Consider the following 21,245-nt stretch of genomic DNA (forward strand, 5'->3'; position numbering starts at 1 on the left):
TCTCCAATGCTCTGAACACAATCCAGCCTGTGCTGCTATGGAGCAATCTGCGAAAATGCGCGTGGATGCTCCATTGGTGTCCGAGACTGTCCGATCACATTATTTCAAGCTACAGATCGATGTTTCGGACATTGTAGTGAGCAAACCAGGGGGCTCTCTCCCTTCCTGCTCTCCATCTACACCTCGGACTTCAGGTATAACTCGGTCTCCTGTCACCTGCAGAGGTTTTCAGCTAACTTTGCAATTGTGGGCCGCATCAGTGAGAGGAGGGAAACTAAATTCACAAGTGTGGTAAATGACTTTGTTAAGTGGTGTGAGCTAAATCACATACATCTCAACAGCGACAAGACTAAGTAGTTTATTGTGGGCTTTAAGATGAGAGGAATACCCCTGTCCCTTGTCTACATCAATGATGCGGATGCACTGTTTACCAGGAGGTACAAATACTTTGGAGTGTACCTGGCCATTAAACGGGTCTGGTCAGGAACGCTGAGGCCCTGCACAAGAGACAGAGCCGGCTGTACGTTTTGAAAAGGCTTCGCTCCTTCAGCGTCTGCAGTAAGATGCTACAGATGTTTTTCCAATCGGCGGTGGGCGTTTTCTTCGCTGCCCTGTGCTGGGGATGTAGGGCGAAGGCTGCGGATGCCAATAGGAACTGCAGATTCATCAGGAAAGCTGGCTCTTTCCTGGGGCGGGGGGTGGGGGAGGGGGGGGGGTGGATTCATTGTAGGTCGTCTTGGAGTGGAGAATGCACCTCAAACTGCGAAGTATCCTGGACAATCTGTCTATCTATACATAACTAAACTCTGATCTTGTTATCTTCCGGTTTGGCCGTCATTCTATTTGCGCAATAGCGCAACCGGATAGCGCTACGACATTTATCCAGCTTACTTACCGTTCTCCTATGCCGCGATTACACCAAGTTGTGTTCCAATCGGTGGAAGCTGGTATGATTCATCGAGGTTTAAAATTCTTAAAAACCGCGCGTGCGCATATCGATGGCCTATCCTGCCATTCAGCGCCGCGCGGATTGGTCCCTTCTGCAGCCACAGCGCTGGACGGTCCGCCCCATTCTGCGCCGTCGCGTCTTTACTGCAGCTGTGGGGAGCTCTGGATGGACGACGGAGTTCTCCAACCGGACACATTTTCGGTGGGAGGGATTGGAACGGCCCGACCCGACTCGGCGCGACCCAACCCAGCCCAGTCAGCGCGCAGTCCGAGATGGCGCCGGTGTCGCCAAATAGAAAGCGGAGATTATGCTCTCGACGGAGAAGAACGACGAACGACCAGCGAAGCGCCCGGCGCCCACCCCCAACCACTTCCTCTCAGGTCCACATCACTGGCTCCTGTCGCACTCCCCCGTGAAGCCACACTCTCCCCCATGGCACTCCACCCGTCCTTTCTCCCAGCTCTCCCTAGGCCGCCCCACAACCCTCCCGACACACTCCTCCATTCCACACACCTCTCATAACCCTCCCCGTGCCCACACACCACTGTCCCACACACAGCTCTCCCCAACAACACCCCCGTCCGCATACCCCTCTCCCACACCCCCCCCCCCCCTGTCCACACATATACCCACACACCCCTCCCCCAGCGACTCCTTTGCCCACACATACGCCCTTCCAAACACTCCTCCCTACCACTAAACCTTCCCCCAAAACCCCTCCCCCCACAAACCCATCCTCCACAACCCTCTGCACACCACCCTGCCCACATCCCCCCTGCCCACAAACACCTCCCCCACAAAACCCGCCTCCCACGTTCTCCCTCCCCCCACACCCCGCCCACGCACACCTCCTCCCCCACACAGCCTCTCCCCCAAATCACTCCTCCCCCCTCGCAATCCTTTCCCGCCCACATGCAGGACAGAAAACCACAGGAGACCGTTCTTCCCTGTCGCTATCAAACTGTACAATTGCCTCTCATTCAGTAATAGCGTAGACAGACCACCTCCACCCCCACCCCCCCCCCCCCACCCCCCCATCTCCCCATCCCAATCTTTACACATTTCCAATCCTTTCCACTCGTCACTTTAATTTCATGTTTCATGTTTTTTGTGTTTTTATGATTGTTGACAGATCAATTTCCCTCCTGGGATAAGTAAAGTTTTATCGTATCGTATCATATCGTATCGGATACAATGGCTAAAGCTTTGCCTTCAACGACCTTTTTAGACACATCTTCAAAAAACTCCTATCAGATTAGTGAGACACGACCTGCCACGTATAAAACTAAGTTGTCTATCCCTAATCCGCCCTAGTCCAATTTTGCGCTCTCTAAACGATATTATATCCCTCAAAAAACTCTCCAGTCACATTCTGATGACAGATGTTAGGCTCACTAGCCTGTAGTTCCCAATCTGTTCCATGCAGCTCTTTTTGAATAGAGGCACGACATATTCCATCCCTTCAGGTCGCCAGCACACCGCCTGTATTTAACGTCGACTCATAAATCTCAACGAGGGCTGCTGCGATTTCCTCACTATCTTCCCACGGTGTCCTCGCGTCTATTAAGATCAGACCCGGGAAATGTATCTACCTTCAAATGCCTCAGGATCATCAACACGTTTTCGAGCCGTAATACTGTCTGCTATCACGACACTTCCAGTGACTGCCCCAAGATCCCCCGTCCTCCTATCTTTCTCCACGGTCAAAACAGAGGAGAAGCACGCGTTGAGGAGCTTGCCATTTTGCTACCATATTCTGCGAAAGAAAACTTTAAAATGCACCACAAGGTGATGAGGACATACGGAATATGCGAAGAAAAACACCAGTCGGCCCATTAAGTCTGCTCCGCCATTCAATAATGGCTGATATAATTGTCCCGCCTCACCCCATTTACCTGCCGTCTCCACATAACCTCTGACGCCTATGCTAATTAAGAAGCTATCTATCTCAGCCTTAAAAATATCCACTGGCTGGGCCTCTTCAGCCTTTAATGGCAAATAATTCGACAGATTCACCACAGGGATCGGATAAGGCCATCAAGTCTTCAGTTATAAGTGATACTAGACCAAGTGCAGACCCGTTGGGTCTGTTCCCCCAACGTGTGGTTGTGGTTGTGGGGGGGGGGGTGGAGGCGGCATGCAGCTTCACACACACTAACTACCACCCCCCCCCCCTGCGCACTCACGCTAATTAACCCCCTTGATATTATATTAATATTATTAATTTGCTCCTTTTACTCCATAACCACCCTATCTACTGACGCATAGCCCCCAACTTGCAGTCACATATAGAGGGGGGTGGGTCGGGGCGGGGTGTCGGGGCGGGGGTAGAGAGTGATGGCAGAGAGAGAAGGGGCAGAGGCAGAGAGAGAGGGGAGGAGAGAGAGGGGGTGCTGAGAGGGGGGTGAGGGGGAGAGGTGGGGAGCAGGGAGGTTGGAGGGAAGAGGGTAGGGGGTGTGGAGGGGAGGGGAGGGGGTTTAGGGGAGGGAGGGAGGGGAGCAGGGGAGAGAGAGGGGGGAGAGGGGAGGGGGAGGAGGGGGAGAGGGGGAGGAGGGGAGAGGGGGAGGAGGAGGAGAGAGGGGGGGGAGGAGGGGGAGGAGAGGGGGGGAGGGGAGCGGGGGGGGAGGAGAGGAGGGGAGGAGAGGGGGAGAGGAGAGGGGGGAGAGGAGAGGGGAGAGTTGAGGGGGTAGAGGAGAGGGGGAGAGGAGTGGCGAGACGAGGGAGGGATGGTAGGAGAGGGGGGACAAAGGAGAGGGAGGGGGAGGGGCGGGAGAGGAGAGGGGGAGAGGTGAGGTGGGTTTGGAGGTAGAGGGTGGGAGAGGAGGGGAGTGAGAGAGTGAAAGGGAGAGAGACAGGGGGAGATAGAGAGAACGAGAGAGGGATAGGGAGAGAGAGAGAGAGAGAGAATGCCTTTTTATTCAACCGAAACCCCCCACCCCCCCCACCCCCCCCCCCCCCCCACCCCCCCCCCCCCCCCCCCCCCAAACAACCATTTGCAGGCAGTGCTTTTTTCCCTCAAACTAACCATAACCATATTTTCATTTTCAAACCAAATTAAGGGTACTTACTCACAGCAGTGTAGATATATGTTCAGTCATTCAGAGCTCAGACCTCCATGTTGTAGAGACCGATTGGGGCACACCACTTCCTGGTTTTATAGTCCCTCCCCCCTGCCGCCAGCGGGGGCAGCAGAGAGAATGAGGAATTTTGTTAAAGCATTAATATCTCTGTCATTTTTCATCGACTGGAATAATCCTCTGCACACATGCGGCGGAGGGGGGCTCTGAGCGAGGTGGCTAAAAATGACGGCCGTAGGTGGAGGCGTTCTCTCGGAAATCGCAGGACAGATCGCCAAAACCGGTCAAGAACAGACTTTTAGTGACATTTAGATACTGTAGTTCGTAGTGTTAACAAACTATCTTCATACCAAACACCCTTGCCGTTCTCCTGTCTCCATGGGCCAGTTCCCTCATATTAGGGACGTCCCCACCACACCCTGCCGTCCAATCTCCAGCAGCGAAAATACCTTAGACTGTCGTCTTCCTCCACAGAGGTTGGGCATTGACTTCAGTGCGTCCCTCAGCACGAAATGCTGCAGTCTGCAGCGCGCCATTCCACAAAATTCCTTGACAAACATCTCTCTTTGCTGGGAGGTCAGCAAAGTTCGGGCAGACCAAAGAGTGTCTTTCACTGAGTTCATGACGTTCCAGCAGCACTCGATGTCCGCCTCTGAATGTGCCCTAGGAACAGTGTGTAAATCACAGAGTGCTCTGTTAGCGAGCTGTTTGCAATATACCGTGACCCTTCCAAACTTCTCCAGATTCTCTTCATAAATCTTTGTGAAGAGGTTCGAAACCGCTCCCTCTCCATTGACTTTATTAAAGAGCGCATGTACAATGGCCTTTGTGACTGTTCCCCTAACAGAGATCAAGTAATTTTTTATACAGTTTTTCTCTTTGTATTTTGTTTTCACGAATTAACCTTTCACAGAATTCATAAAGTCACTCCAGCAACCCTCCATTATCCCAGGTTTGAAATGTCCAATAATAGAGGGTGTGGCTTTATGGTTAGAGGGCAAAGTTTAAACGTCATGTGCAGGACAAGTTATTTTGTTATGAACTAAGTGGTGGCAGCCTGGAATGAGCTGGCATGGGTGTTGGTTTAGATACAATAGTGGCGTTTATCTGGATATGCAGGGAATGAAGAGATGTGAATCATGTGGAGGTTGAGGGGTTTAATTAAACTTAGCATCATATTTCGGCACAGTCATTGTGGGTCTAACGGCCTGTTACTATGCATTACTGTCTGTCCTATGTAAGATTTACATTATCTGTACGTTCATAAATTCAGAATTGACAGCAGAATGGTGCCATTTGGCCCATCATGTCTGCACCGCCATTCCATCATGACTGATCTGTCGTTCGCTCCTATCCCCATTCTTATGCCAATTGCCCATAGGCCCTGACCCCAGTACCCCAAATTTCCTGTGCCTAGGAAAATAAACTAAATTCAATTTGACTAAGAGCAATGTCCTAATCTGTGCCTTTATATATGTTTACAAAAGGCAAATGTTGAAGTATTGCCTTTTGTCTCTTGGTCTCTTCATCAACTAACCAGTCTTATTCCCAAGGGAGATTAGCCCTACATCAGAGAGTCATGGAGTGTAGTAGCACGGAAACAGGCCCTTCAGCCCATATAGTCCTTGTCAATCATGATGCCATATCCACACTAGTAATATTTGCCTGCCTTTGGCCCATATAATTCTAAACCTTCCTTATCCCTATAAGTGTCCAAAAGTATTATACATATGGTTGCAATACTTTTAGTTTAGTTTAGTTCAGTTTAAAGTAACAGCACAAGAACAGGACCTTCGACCCACCAAGTGCGCACCGACCAGCAATCCCCGCTCACTCATACTATCCTACACTTTGGGACACCTTTACATACATACCAAGTTTACATTCATACCAACCTACACACTCTGTACAGACACCACCCGTATTCAAGATGGAAACCGTGTCTCTGGCGTTGTGAGCGCGTTAAGGCACAATCTAAACCGCTGCGCAACCATGCTACTTGCCACAAATACCTCCACGGCATCTCATTCCATATATCCACTAACCAGTGTGAAAAAATTGTTCTTCACATTCTTATTACAATTTCCCCCTATCTCCTGTGTCCTCCAGTTTAGACTCCCCTACCCTGGGGAAAATACCGTGACAAACTTCTCAGTTTATCAGTTTAGTTTATTGTCACGTGTGACAAGGTACAAAGAAAAACTTTCGTTGCGTTCTAAGCAATCAGCAGAAAGACAATACATGTTTACAAACGCGCAATTTAAAGTGTATAGATACAGGAGAAGGCTTAGTGCGAGTTAATGTCCGATCAAGGATACTCCGAGGGTCATCAATGAGGGAGATTCGTTTGCTCGTGTGTCAGACGACGTATCTGCTGTCGTCGTCCAACATCTTGACATAATTGGTCGCCCGCCGCATCACAGCGTGAATTGTGTCGCCGTTTCCGGGGATCGCCACGAGGAGGCTTCTGTCATGATTCCCAAATGAGGTAGTTCTGGACTACACTCTTGTTGTGGTAGGAAGGGTCAATTGCCTGACAATAGCTGGGGAGAATCTTCCCCTGAATTGGGAGGTGTGCGTTTTCACTCTTCTATCCCCTTTGCACAATGGAAAGGGGAGAGAGGGGGTGAAAATTGTTCGACATCTTTGATTACACTGCAGGCCTTGCCAAGGCAGCGTGAGGTATACATACACCTAATACAATGGAGGTTGGTTTGTGTGACGGTCTGGGCTGCGTCCACAATTCGCTGCAATTTCTTGCGGTCTTGGATTGCGCTGTTTTCAAACCAAATTGTGAAGCATTCTGATAAAAATGCTTTCTTTTGGGACATCTATAGATGTTGGAGAGGGTTGTATTGGCGATGCTTAACTTCCTAAGCCTGCTAAGGATGTAGAAGGATAGGTGTGCTACCCACGTCACCTCATCTTTGCCCATCAAGAATTTATAAACCACTCCACAGATAACAGTTCCGGCCTATCCTGCCTCTGTTTATAACCAAATACTCTAGTCCCAGGAACATGCTTATGAATCGTTTCTGCATCCTCTTCTGTTTAATGATATTGTTCTGAGCCGCTGATAACCAGAACGGACATAATACTGCAAACATCTACATCTTGTTCAACTGCAGCGTGATGTCCCAGAAATTGTACTCGATGTCCTTTCTAATGATGGAAATAATACGATTTGCATTCTTCACCACCCTGTGTCAACATTCTCAAGGAACGGTGGATTTGTACTCCATGCTTTGTCCCAGGGTAAACAAGCCCAGCCTCTTGAATCTCTCCCAATAACTAAAGTCCTATAATATAAGCAAAATCCTGCTAAAACTCTGCTCCATCCTCTCCAGCACAATCACATCCTAATTCTCATGACCAGATCTGCACACAATACTCAAAGCGTCGTATGAACAGTATTTTGTGAAGTTACAATATTCCAACTCCTTTACATCAAATAGACCTATTGTGGGCTCTATCTGTCGAGGCCTGCTGGTTCTCATAGTTGCTAAACTATTATGACTTCTCTTCCCATGAACAACACCTCATATTCCGCTTGGGCAGCTTACAACCTGACGGCGGGAACGTTGAATTATCCAATTCTAGGCCACCTCTAATTTCCCATAACCACCTGCCCCTCGTTGACACCCCCCCCCCCCCCCACCTCCCCACCTCTCCCAAGATACAAGGAAAAGCTTGTATCTTCCGGCAGCTGAGATCGGAGAGCATAGGAGGTTCCTCGGGAAGAGGCAAATGGGAAGAAAAACGTCAAAGTATCAGAGACACGGGGTGATAGCATAGAAACAGGCCATTCGGCCCGCCGAGTCCTTCTTGGCAATCAACCACAATTTACTCTGATCCTACACTCATCCATGGTTATGGGGAAAAGGCAGGAAAATGCCGTTAGGAGCGAGAAATGGATCAGCCATGATTGTATGGTAGACTGGACTTAGAGTCATAAGGAGTGATACATTGTGCAAGCAGTCACTTCAGCCCAACTTGCCCACACCGGCTAACACGTCCCAGCTACATTAGTCCAACCGGCCTGCCAACTGTCCATGTCCTTCCAAACCTATCACGTCTATGTACGTGTCAAACTGGCAACACTTAAATGTTGGGATAGTCCCTGGTTCAATTACCTGGCTGCCTTTTCCATACCCCCACCACCCTTTGTGTGAAAATGATACTGCTCAGATTCCTATGAAATCTTTCCCCTTCACCTTAAACCTATGTCCTCGGGTCCCCGATTCACCTACTCTGGGCAAGGGACTCTGTGCATCTACTCGATCTATTCCTCTCGTGATTGTATACACCTCTATAAGATTATCCTCATCCTCCTGCGCTCAAAGGAATATCATCCCAGCCTACTCAACCTATCCCTATAGCTCAGATGCTCTATTCACGGCTACATCTCGTAATGATCCTCGTAAAGACTTGATAGGCCGAATGGCCTAATTCTGCTCCTATCACATAACCTCATGACCCCATTTCATTCGTCCACATTTTCATCTACTCCACCCCCCCCCCCCCCCCCCCCCCCCCCCCCCCCCCCCCAGATTCTACACATCACCCACTCACGGGGCAATTTATAGCATAGGATTGAGGTGAGAGTTGTCCATGATTCCCTCCTCTTATTCCACGTCCGTGATAATGAAGCAAAAAACCGTTTGCCTGCTACACTACCTCTTCTGCTTCTACTGCCTTCTTTAAGGGTCTAATCTACAATGTGAAGTGCCATTAGTAGCATTATAAATACTTTTCAACATACCTGAATTACGTCTACCAGTGATTGTGCCTGAGTTACAAGTCGGCAATTCGACAAGATGTCACAGCGTCAGCAGCTTCAGAAGATGAAGATCCACGTTATCCCACTGTCCTTCCAGAGTTGCTGCAGCCTGCAGGAATTTCTGACGCCTTGTGTATCCAGGATGTGGTGGTGTTTTCGTCACTGTGGAGACACACATATCAGAAGGAAAGGCTGGATGTGTGGGATATAGCAAGTATAAAATCTTTGTGTGACGTGGGAGCCACTGAAGCAGCAAGTTGGTCAAGACAGTGAGAGCAACAGCATGGCGTCCCAGATCTTGGTACTGAGCCGTGTTCACAGGGGGCAAACCTTTCAACCTCCATTTACTCCTCTAGCTGATGTATTTTTGTTTTATTTCACAGAGATTGCTGGTGTGTTCGGTCCTCATTCTGACGGCTGAAAGTGATGAAGACGATGTCCTGGTGAGGACAGAGCCTCCTTCTCTCTGTCTCATTCCTGCTCTTTGTGTCTCTGCGCCTCCCGCATTATGCCTCCCATCTCTTCTCTCTGACATCTGGTCTCTTTGTGTCCATTACTTTCTATGTCTCAGCAATTCTGAGTGGATTTGATTCCATGTTGCTTGACCCTTCCAGCCTCTCTGTCAATTTCCCCCACATCTCCTTTAAACTTTGCTGCTCTCATCTTCCCTAGTCCTTGATCTTTCTACCCCGGGAAAGTGGTTCTGGCTGTCCACTCTTTTTTATTAGAAGTAAGTACAGTCATATGGCACCAAAGTATATATTTTCATAACACATTTATGTACAACTTCTTTTTTTTTTATTATTACACTGAAAAAATATTAGAATAAGAAAAAGAAGTTAGATAGTAAAGGATAGAAAGATGTGAAATATATAGTGTGTGAAAAAAGAAAACGAGTAAATGAAGAAAGGTGAGAGAGAGAATAGAGAAAATAAAATAAAATAAAAAAGAAAAGGTCATCATTATTTATAATCTTGACCAACCCTCGTCCAGTCCTGAAAGTTATTTTTTACAATTGCGTTGCACCATATGATTCCAAAAAAACGACGAACGGAGACCAACTCGTTATGAATTGGTCTGATTTATCCATTAGGAGGAATCGCATTTCCTCAAGATGAGCGGTGTCCAACATACTTGCAATCCACATTTTAAGCGTTGGTATTGATGTACCCTTCCAAAATTTAAGAATTAATGTGTTTGCTATTATTAAACCATAGTTAAGGAATAGATTTTGAGATGTGTTCAATTTATTCCCATCTTCCATTACGCCAAATATAATCATTTCAGTATTAGGTTCCATTCTTGTCTTGAATAATTTTGTAAATATTTCAAAAATATCATTCCAAAATCTATAAAGTTTTATGCAGGAAACTAAGGAGTGTGTTATAGTTGCCTTTTGGGCTAGACATTTATCACAAGTGGCGGATATATTTGGATAACATTTGTTCAATCTTGTTTTTGAATAATATAATCTATGTACAATTTTAAATTGAATTAGATTATATCTTACATTAATTGAACATTTGTGAATATATATCAGGTATTTTGCCCATTTAACCTTCGTAATTTTTATCATTAGTTCCCGTCCCCACTCTTCTCTAAGTACCTCTGTCGATGGTAGGTCTATATTTAGAATACTATTATATAAATATGATATTAATTGTTGTGAGTCAGCTTCAATATTCATTGCTTCTTCCAATGTCAGGAGTTACTTTTTGATATCCTTGTATATATTTTTTCACGAAATCGCAAATCTGAAGATATTTAAAATATTGGTTGTTTTTCAATTTAAATGTTAATTGTAGTTGTTGGAATGATAGTAGGTTTCCCATTTCGTACATATCCCCGATCCTTCTAATTCCGAGACTTTCCCATTGGTTATATGTCTTATCAATAAGAGATGGTTTAAATAAAGGGTTATTCACTATTGGCATTAACAGTGATAGATTTCTTAATTTTAAAGATAATTGTATTTGTTTCCAAATTCTTATTGTACCATATATAATTGGGTTCTTCTTATATATTGTGTTATTCAGTTTTTTTGGGGAGAAGAGGATCGTTCCTATATTACAAGGATGGCAATCCTCCTTCTCCATTTTTATCCATTCTGTCTGTTGGGTAGAACTATCCAACCAATAAATCATATCCTTAATATGCACTGCCCAGTAATAATACATAAAATTCGGAAGTGAAAGTCCCCCGACCTCTTTTGGTTTATATAAGTGTTTTTTTGTGATTCTATGTGATCTATAGTCCCAAATATAATTAGTAATATTAGAGTCTAATTTAAAAAAAATATATTTTGGTATATATACCGGTATAGATTGAAATATGTATAGTAATTGTGGTAGGAAGATCATTTTTATTGCATTTATTCTACCTAATAATGATAAGGGAAGTGTTTTCCAAAATTTAATCAACGTATTAAGTTTATTTAGTAAAGGTATGAAATTAGCATTGAATAATGCTTTATATTTTCTAGTAATCTGAATACCCAAATATTTAAATTTTTCTGTTGCGATTTTAAAGGGGAACTTCAGTAAGTGTGTAGGTTCTTGAGGTTTTAATGTCATGATTTCACTTTTATTCCAGTTTATTCTATATCCAGAAAAAGACCCAAATTCCCCTATTAAGTTTAATAAATTTGGTATGCTCGTTTGTGACTTTTTAAAATATATAAAAGTATATCGTCTGCCTATAATGAGATTTTATTCTTTGAGTCCCTGGTATTATAGCCCTGAATATTCGGATGAATTCTTATACTTTCAGCCAGGGGTTCTATCATAAGGGCAAATAGCAGGGGTGATAGTGCACATCCCTGCCTATTACCCCTTGATAGTTGAAATTTTTGAGATAACATGTTATTAGTTGAAATTCTTGCCATTGGTTTATCATATAATAATTTTACCCATGTTATAACATTCTCTCCCATATTAAATTGTTGTAGTACTTTATATAAGTATTGCCAATCTACCTGATCAAATGTTTTCTCTGCATCCAAAGAAATAATTGATATATCTTCTTCCTCTACTTTATGCGAGTACATTATATCAAACAGGCGTCTCAGATTATTAAATGAGTATCTTTTAGGTATAAACCCCGTTTGATCAGGGTTTATCAATTTACTAATATATTTGCTTAATCTTCTTGCTAAAATCTTTGCTAAAATTTTCTGATCTGTATTTAAAAGTGATATAGCTCTGTACGAGCCCGGATCTTCTAAATCTTTATCTTTTTTTGGAATAAGCGTAATAGTTGATTCTGTTAGTGTTTCATGTAGTTTGTTTTCTTTAAAAGCATGGGAGTATAAATTAAATAACTAAGGGGTTGTTATCTCCTGAAATTTTTTATAAAATTCATTATTAAAACCATCTGGTCCCGGTGTCTTACCATTTGTCAGCGATTTTATTGTTTCACCTATTTCTTTGATTGCAATTTGAGCTCCTAGTTCCTCTTGTTCCAAAAGGTCCAGTATTGGAAGATTACAATTATCTAGACATTTTTTTATTTTACTATCTTCTATTTTAATTTTAGATGTATATAAGTTTTGGTAAAATTGGGCAAATCTATTATTAATATCTTTAGGTAGTATTAGTAATTCACCTTTCTCTGATTTAATTTTGGTTATAGAATTTTCCTTTTCTTGTTTTTTCAATTGGCGAGCTAAAAGCTTATGTGGTTTGTCACCAAACTCAAAATGTTCCTGTTTTGTAATTTGGAATAGTCTTATTACTCTTGCCGATAAAATTCGATTAAGTTTAAATTTCAGTAATATTATCTTGTTGTGTTTATCTGTCGTGGAATCTTTGGCATTATCCAACTCTAACTGTCTGATTTCTTGTTCTAACAACAATTGTTCTGTCTTATTATTTTTATTTTGAAAACTTTGATATGAAATTATAATTCCTCTCATAAATGCCTTAAAAGTTTCCCATAATAAAGAAGGCAAAGTACCTGGTATATCATTTGTATCGAAAACAAATTTCATTTGTTGTTTTAAATATTGATAGCCTTGCACGTCATTTAAAATATGTGTATTAAACCTCCAAAAAAAATGTTTACCCGACATTCCCTCAAATTTTACTGAAAATGTCAACGGAGAGTGATCTGAGATACTACTAATGTGGTATGTTGGGTTGTTTGTATATGGCATTAATTTAATGTCCACTAAAAAATAATCAATTCTTGAATAAGTTTTATGCACCGAAGAGTAAAACGAGTATTCCCTTCCAACTGGATTAGCAGATCTCCATACATCTATTATATTAGTATTTTTTATATATGTATTTAGAAGTTCGCTAGTTTTAGATTTTAAATTACTCTTCTTTTGTTTTGCTGATTTATCTAGATATGAATCTAAAACACAGTTAAAGTCCCCCCCTATTATCACATTTTGGTAATTAAACTCTGATATTATGTCAATAATTTTATCAAACAATTGGGGGTTATCAAAATTCGGAGCATAAATATTTATCAAAGTTAGTGGGGTTGCATAAATTTCACCCGAAACTATAATATATCTTCCCTCTTTATCTGATATGGTATTCTTTAATTTAAAAGGAATACCTTTCCTAATAAGAATAGCTGTACCCCTAGATTTAGAAGTAAATGAGGAGTAGTATGTTTGGCCTATCCTATTCGCCTTTAATCTTATTTGTGTTTGTTGTTTCATGTGTGTCTCCTGCAAAAACATTATGTCGCTGTTCAACGATTTTAGTTGGGCAAAAATGTTACCCCTCTAAATTGGTTCGTTGGCACCCCTTATATTCCAACTACAAAATGTAAACCCTCCATTCTTTATTTGTCTATCGTCTTGCATTGTAAATCAAGGTAATATTCCTGAATCATATGGTGTAACCAAATACCTCAGAATTTTAGGACTTGGGTGGTCATCCCGATTTATTAGATTTATATTGCATCTCCTTCTTGTAAAGTGCCTTAGAAAAAGAAAAAAAGAATGTGATACACAATTACTTTCAAAAAAATTAAACAGATAAAAATCTTGATTGTGCTTTTAAAAAAAAGGTGCTATTAAGGTACCTAAGGGAAGATACCTTAAGGACGAATAGCCATCAACGATGGCAAAAAATGTATAGACCTCCGTGATGTTGTTATACATTGAGCTCCTCCCCCTTGGTGAATCCTCATAAAAAGTTACATACCGTTTCATATTTTGTCTTTTCTTATATGAGTTTATCAAACCAGCGCTAGTGAGAGCCGAGAGAAAAAAGAGACATAAGGAATAAAAAACAAAACAAATATAGAACACAACATATACACGATTATATAAGTATATATGTCCCTCTAATTTATCCAATCTTAATCTAATCTAAACTTTCCCATATATATCCACCCAGGATTCTTACATAATATCCCATTCTATAACTACCATATAACATACAAGCTGGTACCAAAGGGTTAACTACCAGGTGCCAAGGGGTTAAACTTTGAGCTTTTCGTCCAAGGTTGAATATAACCAAGCTCTCTGAATAACACATTCCAACGAGATAAGCTTTATAATTGTCTGGGTAGCTCGGCCATTTTAATCAGTTCAAAACTCTGTAAAAAGTTCAAACTTCTTCCTTATCGGCAGCTTGCCCCGATGTTTTCTTAACGATATCCTCTGCATACTTTAAAGCTTTTCCGGGATCTGCAAATGAGCGTTCAACGCCGTTATAAGATATCTTCATTTTTCCGGGAAAGTAAATTCCATATCTTACTCCCGGGACTTCCCTCAAAGTGTGTCTTGCCGGTGTAAACAATCTCATTTTCTGGACTACCTCAGGAGAGTAATCGCGAAATATTCGCACATTATCCCCACGGTATGTCAGCTTCTTCCCATAAGTGATCTTTTTCAATATAAATTCCACTGAAGAGATGTCACGGAATTTCACAATTATCTGTCTTGAATAATTTGTTCCTCTTCCAACTCGGTTAGCGACGTCTATTCTTGGTTCTTCCGACAATTCAAAGACATCTTTGAGTAAGTCAGTAACGAAAGTACATGTTTGAGATTCATGTCCCTCTCGTCCTTCCTTTACTCCGAGAATCCTCAGGTTATATCTCCGAGTTCTTGATTCCAGGTCCAGACATTTATCAGTCATTCTTCCAAGTTTTTCCTCTTCAGTTTTCTGTGATTGTTTCAAACTCTTTATTTCCGAGACAATCTCTTTTATCTCATTCTCCATCTCTTCCATTATCTCATCCAGCTTTCCGATATCATCCTTTACACCTTTAAATTTCTTGTCGTAATCATTTTCAATTCTGACACACTCTGATTTTAATCACTTATCAAATTCCTTCTTTTTCTGCTTTTTCAGTTCTTTTAACTCACTGCATTATCAATTTTTTGAGAAATTCTCTCCATGCTAGTCTCCATACTCTGCTTGTTACTCTCCATGGTAGTCTCCATACTCTGCTTGTTACTCTCTATGCTAGTCTCCATACTCTGCTTGTTACTCTCCATGTGAGACTCCATACTTTGCATCTTCTCCAGTGTGATGTTAATTGTAGCAGTTATATCTAAAAGCATTTGCTTCACCTCTTTCTCCTTCTTGTCTCCTTTTGTTGCCATTTCAAGCAGAGACCCTTGGCTGTAACAATCTTCTTCTTCTGAACCTTCTTCTGTCGTTTGCAGAGTATCCAATACTTCATCGAGCTGAAGGCTGATAGTATTTTTCTCTGGCGCCCTTGAACGATTATCTCTGCTCATTTAAACTCATTTAAACACCCGATTTCACCATTAATCTCCCCGATTTTCACGTCATCTTCTGATGATATCACCCTTATACAACACCAGGCGACTTCGGTGAGTTTTTTTTAAATCGGTGATGACTTAAAACGGCTTTTACAGTTTTTTTTTTACGGGGGAGAAGCTCAATGCCGCGCCTTAATTCTCCATGACGCCGCCGGAAGTCCTGGCTGTCCACTCTTTGTACGCCTCTCATAACTTTACAAATTTGTAAATTTACACAATTCTCATTATTGCCTCAGAGAAGCAGCCAACATAATCAAAGATGCCCTAGCCTGGTCATTCCTCTTCTTCCCGCTGCTCTCGGGCAGAAGCTACACACGGCCAGAGCCAGAAACAGCTTCCTCCCCTCTGACCGTTCCTTCCATAAGCTAGGGCATGGACCGATCACCTCTATCCCATTGCAGACATGGGACTTTGAAGTCAGCTACAACGATGAGAACTATATTCTACATTCTGTATCTTCCCCTTTGCTCTAACTCTTGTATTTGAGTTTGACTTGATTGTGCTTATATATAGCATTAGCTGATCTGATTGAATGGCATTCAAAACAAAGTTATTCAGCAGACATCATTGTGCGGGACAATAATTAAACAATCTCTCTCCCTCTCTTTCCAACTTTTCTCTTTAATTCACCCGTTCTCAAACTCACCCCTTCATCCGTCTCTCCTCTCCCCATCTCTCACTCCGCTTCTTTCCTCCCTCTGCTCCTTCCTTCTCCACCTCTCCCTCTTTCTCCCAAGTCTCTCATCCTTCCACCAGGGGCACCGGGGAGATGGCAGCCCTGCCGGAAGTCTGTTCGTTTTTTCATCCTTTTGTTATTGTTAGCGTTTGTTAAAAGTTTGTTTTAATGTTCTTCTGTATATTTTACGTGTGGGGGGGGGGGGGGGGTGGGGATCGGGGGAAACGTTTTTCAAGTTCCTACCTTCCAGGAGATGTGATCAATTTTCGGATCACATTTTCCGGCTCTGCGGCGTACCATCGCTGGATAAGGTTCGACCAACCCCGATGCGAGGGTCGATCGCCCGGCGCGAGGGAGGTGACATCCCCCTGATGCAGGACACCCCCCTGAACGCCTTGACGTGGAGGGTCCAAACGCCGCCAGCTGCGGGAGTCAAGATCATCCCAGCTCGAGGCCCCCGACCGAGGAAGAACAAAAGGAAGGACTTAACTTTATTTCGCCTTCCATCACAGTGACGAATGTGTAGGAGTCACTGTGGTGGATGTTCATGTTTAAATGTGTTTTTCAGTGATCTGTTGCTTTTAATGGTATGACCTGGCCAGGGAACTTCCTCGTATGTTGCAAAATATATTTGGCGAATAAAATCTGACTCTGATTCTGATTATAATTCTTCCTCTCCTCCTCTCCCTCTCTCCTCGCTGTCGATCATTGGATGGATGTTGACATACCACACTGTTGCATCCTTAACTCCACTACGCCAACACAGACCATTGGAGCTGACAAAACAACCTAGGCAGGATGAATATTTGAAAAATATAAACTGTGTTAAAATATTATTGTTTCAGGATGCGCTCAAGGAACTTCCTGAATGGAAATATGTTATGGAGTTCAAGGAGGAGATAGATCGCAAACTACACTCCCTGTCCCGAATGAAACACAGTGAGTTGAAATTTGGAATACAGCCACACTGTAATAAAACCAGTAAAGGTCAGTCCTGGTTAATGCGGCAAACGGGTTTGTGCTGTCACATGAAAACAGAGTAAAGGTAGAATAAAACTAATTACAATCATAGAAACATAGAACATAGAAATTAGGTGCAGGAGTAGGCCATTCGGCCCTTCGAGCCTGCACCGCCATTCAATATGATCATGGCTGATCATCCAACTCAGTATCCCGTACCTGCCTTCTCTCCATACCCTCTGATCCCCTTAGCCACAAGGGCCACATGTAACTCCCTCTTAAATATAGCCAATGAACTGGCCTCGACTACCCTCTGTGGCAGGGAGTTCCAGAGATTCACCACTCTCTGTGTGAAAAAAGTTCTTCTCATCTCTGTTTTAAAGGATTTCCCCCTTATCCTTAAGCTGTGACCCCTTGTCCTGGACTTCCCCAACATCGGGAGCAATCTTCCTGCATCTAGCCTGTCCAACCAATCATCCTATCAAGTGTCAGTTAATGTATATCGGCACATCAAATCAGGGAATAACAAACATGGCTGGGCATGTAGAAATGTGAGTGAAAAGATGGACCTTGGACCCTGAAAGTGGCAATGTCAGTAGACAGGGTTGTGAAGAAGGCATGAGGAACGCTGGCCTTTATTGGTCTTGGTATTGAATGTAAACGTTGGGAGGTTATGTTGCAACTACGATACGCTGATAGTTGTTGTTGTTGAGAGCCACTGAACGGGTGTAGTGGCCACACTGCGGGAAGAATGTGGTCACACTGGAGGGGGTGCAGAGCAGATCCATGACCATGGTTCCTGTATTGGAGGACCTTTGTTCTCAGGAGAGATTTGATTAGCTAGCCTTGTTTTATCTGCAGTGGAGAAGTTGAAGACTGACCTAGATGTGGTAGATATTTGTGGGGTGAAAATGAGAAGTAATGCGACTTGGGTGGGGGAGAGATAGCGAGTGAGAGAGAGAGAGAGAGAAGGCACCGTGCATCTAGTAGGCAAAATTAGACCACATGGCCTTGGGGGTAGGGTACTGCCATGGATAGAAAATTGGTTGGCAGACAGGAAACAAAGTGTAGGGATGAACGGTTCCCTTTCAGAATGGCAGGCTCGTGGAGTACCGCATGGGTCAGTGCTGCGATCGCAGCTATTTACAATATACATTGAAGATTTAGCTGAAGGGATTAAAAGTAACATTTGCAAATTTGCTGATGTCACAAAGCTGGGTGGCAGTGTGCACTGTGAGGAGGATGCTGTGATGATGTTGGATGACTTGGACAGGTTTGGTGAGTGAGCAGATGCAATTTGATGTGGATAATGAAGTTATCCACTTTGGTGATAAAAACAGGAAGGCAGATTCTTATCCTAATGTTGTCAAGTTGGGAAAGGGGGAGTTGAGTATGGGAGAGAAGATGTCCTACTGCAGTTGTATAGGGCCCTAGTGAGACCACACCTGGAGTATTGTTTGCAGTTTTGGTCTCCAAATATGAGGAAAGACATTCTTGCTATTGAGGGAGTGTAGCGTAGGTTAACCATATAACCATATAACAATTACAGCACGGAAACAGGCCATCTCGGCCGTACAAGTCCGTGCCGACCAATTATTTTCCCCTAGTTCCATCTACCTGCACTCAGACCATAACCCCCCATTCCTTTCCATATAACCATATAACAATTACAGCACGGAAACAGGCCATCTCGGCCCTACAAGTCCGTGCCGACCAATTATTCTCCCCTAGTCCCATATACCTGCGTTCAGACCATAACCCTCCATTCCTTTCGCATCCATATACCTATCCAATTTATTTTTAAATTATAAAATCGAACCTGCCTCCACCACTTCCACTGGAAGCTCATTCCACACAGCTACCACTCTCTGAGTAAAGAAGTTCCCCCTCATGTTACCCCTAAACTTCTGTCCCTTAATTCTGAAGTCATGTCCTCTTGTTTGAACCTTCCCTACTCTCAATTGGAAAAGCTTGTCCACGTCAACATTGTCTATCCCTCTCATCATTTTAAAGACCTCTATCAAGTCCCCCCTTAACCTTCTGCGCTCCAGAGAATAAAGACCTAACTTATTCAACTTTTCTCTGTAACTTAGTTCCTGAAACCCATGTTCACCAGTCCGGGATGGCGGGACTGTCATATGTTGATGGAATGGAGTGGCTGGGCTTGCATATTCAGGAATTTAGAAGGATGAGAGGATATCTTATTGAAACATATAACATTATTAAGGATTTGGACAGGCTAGAGGCATGAAACATGTTCCCGAAGTTGAGGGAGTGCAGAACCAGGGGGCCACAGTTTAAAACTAAGGAGTAATTTGAACGGAGATGAGGAAGTACTTTTTCACACAGAGTTGTGCGTCTGTGGAATTCTCAGGAGGCCGGGAGGAGGCAGGAAGGGAGAGATCCCTTTCCGCCGTCTAAAGCAACTGCACCGCTTGGCCCCGCACCTTCCTGTAGGCTGGCGGAGGAGGGAAGGCGGTGGCGAGGAGATTCCAACTACTTCCTTCTTCGGCGGCGGCTGGCGGTGGACAGGGATGGTGCCGGTGTTGCCGGAGGAGAGCTGACGGTAAAAACAAAGACAACAAGAAAAACGGCACTGATGAGAGACACAGGAGAGAGGAGAGAGAGAGAGAGAGAGAGAAGAGAGGAGAGAGAGAGAGAGAGAGAGAGAGAGAGAGAGAGAGAGAGAGAGAGAGAGAGAGAAGAGAAGAGAGAGAGAGAGAGACAGAGAGAGAGAAAGAGAGATAAGCGAGAGAAGGGGGGAGAGATAGAGATAACTTCCTACATATATCTCTCTCTCTCTCTCCTCTCTCTTTCTCTCTCTCTATCCTTCTCTCTCTCTCTCTCTCTCTCGCTCTCTCTCTCTCTCTCTCTCTCTCTCTCTCTCTCTCTCTCTCTCTCTCTCGCGCGCGTGCGCGCGCGCGTACACCCTCCAAATTTATGGCAGGAAGGCAGATTATTATCTGAATGCCGTCAAGTTAGGAAAATGGGAGTACAACGAGATATGGATGTCCTTGTTCAGTCATTGACATGAAGCATGCTGGCACAGCAGGTAGCGAAGAAAGCTAATGGCATGTTAGAAAATAGACATTAGACAATAGGTGCAGGAGTAGGACAATCGACCCTTCGAGCAAGCACCGACATTCAATGCGATCAGTGATGATCATCCCCAATCAGTACCCATTGGCCTTCATAACAAAAGGAGTTGAGTTTCGGAGTACAGGGGTCCTTCTGCAGTTGTACAGGGCACGAGTGAGACGACAACTGGTCTATCGTGTGCAGTTTTGGTCTCCAAATTTGAGGAAGCACATTCTTGCTATTGAGGGAGTGCATCGTAGGTATAAGAAGTTAATTCGCGGGATGCGGGACTGTCATATGTTGAAAGAATGGAGCGACTGGGCTTGGATACTGGAATTTAGAAAGGTAAGAGGGATATTAATTGAGCATATGTAATTATTAAGGGCTTGGACACGCTAGAGGCAGGAAACATGTTCCCGATGTTTGGTGAGTCCAGAACCAGGGGCCACAGTCTTAGAATTAGGAGAGGCCATCTAGAACGGAGATGAGGCAAACCTTTTCTGAATGTAGAATTCTCTGCCTCAGAAGGCAGTGGAGGCTAATTCACTGGATTTTTTTCAAGCGAGCGTTAGATAGAGCGCATAAAGATAACGGACCAAGGATATGGGGAGAAGAGAGTACTGATTGGGAATGATCAACCATGATCACAGCGAATGGCGGTGCTGGCTCGAAGGACCGAAAGGCCTACTCCTGCATCTATTTCCTATTGTATATTGTCTATTAACTATTTCCCACTACAAACAGCTTACAATGGCCTGTTTCCTTAATCATGGTTGCATTTTTGAGTATCTTTCACTTATTATTCTTCATCTCTCCAAACCACCGTATATATCTCTCGTTTTTCTTATTCCTAACCAATCTGACGAAGGGTCTCGACCCTTTCCTTCTCTCCAGAAATACTGCCTGCCTCGTTGAGTTATTCCAGCCTTTTGAGTCTATCTTTGTGAATACCAGGACCACCTGAATGT

Source organism: Amblyraja radiata, chromosome 30 (assembly GCF_010909765.2).
Source record: "Amblyraja radiata isolate CabotCenter1 chromosome 30, sAmbRad1.1.pri, whole genome shotgun sequence".
NCBI lineage: Eukaryota > Metazoa > Chordata > Chondrichthyes > Rajiformes > Rajidae > Amblyraja > Amblyraja radiata.